The sequence below is a fragment of the Merops nubicus genome, unplaced genomic scaffold (genome assembly GCF_000691845.1).
Source record: "Merops nubicus isolate BGI_N331 unplaced genomic scaffold, ASM69184v1 scaffold41966, whole genome shotgun sequence".
NCBI classification, from domain to species: Eukaryota; Metazoa; Chordata; class Aves; order Coraciiformes; family Meropidae; genus Merops; species Merops nubicus.
The window spans coordinates 7,014-11,716 of NW_008617730.1; the positions used below are offsets into that span (position 1 = coordinate 7,014).

Here is a 4,703-nt window from a genome sequence, read left to right on the forward strand (position 1 = left end):
GGTTCTCTGAGCGCCCTGCTCTAGCTGCAGATGTCCCTGCTCCCTGCAGGTGGTTGGACCAGATGACCTTGAAAGGTCCCTCCCCACCCAAACCCTCCTATGTGCACCTTGGTCCATAGGTGACTTCTCTGGAGCACAGCAGGAACTTTGGGGACACTCTGGGGTCGGGAGGGGCCTGTGGGGAACTGGGGCAGCAGATGCCCACCATGGGCTGAAGCTCAGGTTCCTGACCCTGCTGCTGCAGAGGGGAAGCCCCCAGGGCTGACAAGCTGAGCCAGCCAGCAGCATGTGGTGCCAGCCCAGCCTCCCCTGCCCCGTGGCACCAGCATCTGCTCTCCTCAGGTTCCCTCAGCCTGGCTGCAGAAACCCTGGGTGGAAATCTTCAGAGGAAGGGACCTTTCAAGCCCATCCAGTCCAACCCCCCTGCAGGGAGCAGGGACATCTGCAGCTAGAGCAGGGTGCTCAAAGTCCCATCCAGCCTATCCTTGATCACTTCCAGGGCATTCTGGAAAGAGGAAAATAGGAAAAGAAAATAGGACTAGAAAACAGGAAGAAGTTCTGTGAGGAATTTCTCAACATGGGTTCACGGGAGCCACAGGTCAGTCCTCATCAGAAGCAAACAGAGCTTACCTCTGAACTGGCACGTATTTAAAAGCTATAAAATCTATTTTTTTTGCCCTGAAATCGATCATTTGGAGCACGTGCAACATTTAAACTCCTTGTGGGTTTCATGCTCATCTCTTCCTCCTGCTGGGAAGGTTGCCCAGAGAGCTGAGGCCACTGAGATGTCAAATGGCCACTCCAGTTCCTGCAGATCAGAGAGATGCATGAGAAGGTTCTCACTATTTCTTCCAGGAACTAAGCTGTTAATGACATCTCATTATGAAGGTCCCTCCTACCTGCAGGGGAGCAGGAGGTGTTACCTGCTGCTTGGCAGTTCTTCTGCCCAAAACCCCTGCCAGGAAGGTCCCCAAAGTCCCTATCCTGGTTGTTCCCCAGCTGGGGCAGCACCCCCACACTGCTCCCATCAGAGCTCACCACCAGCTTTGCTCTCCAGTGCTGCTGGGACCTGCTCTCCCTGGGCTTTGCTGGTGCTGCTGAGGAGGTCACTTGGCTTGTGATTCACTGCAGGGGTGTTGGAAGAGCAGCAGAAGGCAGCTGTGAGCAGCAAAGCCTGAAATACCAGTTAGTGCACCACTCGTGGTGCTGCTTCCTCTCTGCTCTGCCCTAGAGAAGCCACCTCTGCAGTACTGGGTCCAGTTCTGGGCTCCCCAGTTCCAGAGAGACCAGGAGCTACTGGAGAGAGTCCAGCAGAGGCTGTGGAGATGCTGAGGGGCTGGAGCATCTCTGTGCCAGGCCAGGCTGAGAGCCCTGGGGCTGCTGAGCTGGAGAAGAGAAGCCTCAGAGGGGATCTGAGCAGTGCTGAGCAAGAGCTAAAGGGCCCCCGGGGGGCAAGAGGCTGGGGCCAGACTCTGGTCAGTGGTGCCCAGGGACAGGACAAGGGGCAACGGGCACCAACTGGAACCCAGGAGGTGCCACCTGAGCAGGAGGAGAAACTTCTTTGGGGGGAGGGTGGCCGAGCCTGGAGCAGCTGCCCAGAGAGGCTGTGGAGTCTCCTGCTCTGGAGAGATCCCAAACCCCCCTGGGCACCATCCTGGGCACCCTGCTGGGGGTGAGCTGCTGGAGCAGGGGGTGGGAGGAGATGATCCCAGAGGTTCCTTCCAACCCCACCCTGCTGGATTCTCAGCAGCAGGTGACCAGGCTGCAGAGGGAGCCCAGCACACTCTGTGCTGCAGGTCAGTGCTTTGACCCTAACAGAAGATGCTGAGGATGCCGTGGTGGGTTCTTGCTGCTGGCTCTGCACAGTTCCTAGAGAGCAGGAAGCACCCATGAGGGGAGGTGCAGCAGCATCTTGTGGGCATCCCACATCTACCATGGGTGCCACCATGGCCCGTGTTGGCCAGACACCCCCTGAGACTGAACATCCAACCCAGGGCTGGTGTCTGGAGAGGGAGAGGAAAAATTCTGACCATCTGGTCCCTGTGGAGCAAGCCTGGGAGTTGGCCAAGGCTCTTCCCAGCTGGCAGGGTGCTCCTGGAAGCAGCTCTGCCACCAGGCCCAGGCATCAGAAACCTGAAGCCTGCAGGGAAATGCTGTCTGCAGCACTTGGAAAGGTCACAGGTAGCTCCATGGGGCTCAGCGTAATGCCATAAATGGGAGACCTTCCTGCAGCCTTCCAGGAGCTGAAGGGGGCCTGAGAGAAAGCTGGGGAGGGATTTTTGGCAAGGGATTGTAGTGATAGGATGAGGGGCAGTGGCTTCAAACTAGAAGAGGGGAGATTTAGATGAAAAACTAGGAAGAAGTTCTTCCCTGTGAGGGTGGTGAGACCCTGGCCCAGGGAGTCTGTGGATGCTCCATCCTTGGAGTTGTTCAAGGCCAGGCTGGATGGGGCTTGGAGCAACCTGCTCTAGTGGGAGGTGTCCCTGCCCGTGGCAGGGGGTTGGAACTGGATGATCTTGGACATCCCTTCCATCCCAACCCATTCCATGGTGCTATGATTCTCCTTAAGCACAGCACCACAGAACCAATTATTGCCACGGATCCATGGAAAGCAGTTGGGAGGGTTTGTGGACTGTCCTAAACCAGCTGCTCTTAGAACACCCAGGTACCCAAATCCAGGAAGCACCTTCCTGCTCTGATGCCTGTAGGGATCTTCTCTTGAACACGATGCTGCATGATCCTCAGCCCTTCCCTGCTCCTGCTGGCCCAATAAGCCAGGGCAGGCTTGAGGGTTCCCTGGGAGTTAGAGGTGAGCAAGCTGAGGAACCACCATGAGGTTAAGACCTCCAGATGCTGAGTGGTGTAAATGCTGGTGGGTGTGATGAAGGAACCTCACAGACTCCCAGCAGGGTGGGGTTGGAAGGGACCTCTGGAGATCATCTCATCCCACCCCCTGCTCCAGCAGCTCACCCACAGCAGGGTGCCCAGGATGGTGCCCAGGGGGGTTTGGGATCTCTCCAGAGCAGGAGACTCCACAGCCTCTCTGGGCAGCTGCTCCAGGCTCGGCCACCCTCCCCCCAAAGAAGTTTCTCCTCCTGCTCAGGTGGCACCTCCTGGGTTCCAGTTGGTGCCCGTTGCCCCTTGTCCTGTCCCTGGGCACCACTGACCAGAGTCTGGCCCCAGCCTCTTGCCCCCCGGGGCCCTTTAGCTCTTGCTCAGCACTGCTCAGATCCCCTCTGAGGCTTCTCTTCTCCAGCTCAGCAGCCCCAGGGCTCTCAGCCTGGCCTGGCACAGAGATGCTCCAGCCCCTCAGCATCTCCACAGCCTCTGCTGGACTCTCTCCAGTAGCTCCTGGTCTCTCTGGACCTGGGGAGCCCAGAACTGGACCCAGTACTGCAGAGGTGACCTCCCTGGAGCAGAGCAGAGGGGGAGGAGAACCTCCCTCGACCTGCTGCCCATGCTCAGTCTCACACCTATGACCTCAGTTCACTCCTTGCTCTTTGCTGTGGTCAGGAGCTTTTCTCCTTCCTTGGGCCAGCTCTCAGAGAAGTTTGTGACATCCTGGCACAGGCTGCCTGTGGCCATCCACCCAAATGGGGTGGAGCTGCCAAAGCCATGGTCCTCCCCTCTCCCTGGACACCACCCAGGTGGCCCCGTGCCAGGATTGGTGCTCTGCACTCTTACATGGGGTAGGGAAGTCCCCTGAGCTGCTCGGTGTTTCTTCTACCATCCCTTGTGTTTGGCCACGTGGAAGAAGACAGCAGCTAGGAGAACATCTCTGGGCTTTGCCTTCTTGCTTTCCATTTCCTCAGACCTTTCATGAAGCTGCTGCAGACCCAAATCACACCATGGGTGGAGCAGGGTGAAGGAAAGACCTCAAGCTGCTCCAGGGGAAGTTTAGGCTGGACTTGAGGAAGAACCTGTCAGTGCCTGACAGGGTTGTCAGGCACTGGAACATGTTGCCCAGGAAGGTGGGACGGTCCCCATCCCTAGATGTGCTTAAAAGCCATCTAGATGTGGTGCTTGGGACGTGGCTTGGAGGTGGACTTGGTAGAGTAGAGCCAATGGTTGGACTCAGTGTGGTTTTTCTGGATGGTGTTTTGGTTGCAGAGCATCAATTGCTGAACTGCATCTCAGCAGACAGCTCCTCTTGTCCAAAACAACAATACACCCCCCAAAAAAGTCCTTTCTGGACAGCATAAAAGCTGTTCAAGGTGCTGTGCCACCTCCTGGAAGACTAACCCCTTGCCTTCCACAGCAGAACTTCCCCACGCCACTGAAGATGTCTGGCAAAACATCTGGAACCACCAACAACATAGCCCAGGCCCGAAGGACCGTCCAGCAGTTGAGGATAGAAGCCTCAATAGAAAGGATAAAGGTGAGAGAACATCCTTCTTCACCCTTCTTCTTAATTCTTGGGTTTTCCTCCTTCCAGCTCTGGGCGTGTGAATGGAGCCCCAGGTCATTTATTTCTCCCCATCTCCAAACGTGAAGTTCCAGCCCAAAAATCTGAATAAATCTGAGTCTTGTGGCCACTTATCAGCAGTGTCCTCAGGTCACTCAGTACTTTATAGGCTTGTAGGAGCAGCCAGACAAAAGCCAACGTGCAGATCAGGCGTGTGGAGCAGAAGGCAGGTGCACACTTCCAGTTCTTCCAGTTTGTGTGATCTTGGTCCCTCCTCCAGGGTGGATCACTAGATGGA

At 56.5% G+C, this 4,703-nt stretch overlaps 1 pseudogene; it reads left to right on the forward strand.

Moving 5' to 3' along the window:
* Positions 1 to 4,282: 4,282 nt before the first annotated feature.
* Positions 4,283 to 4,378, forward strand: LOC103775764 (annotated as a pseudogene).
* Positions 4,379 to 4,703: the final 325 nt, after the last annotated feature.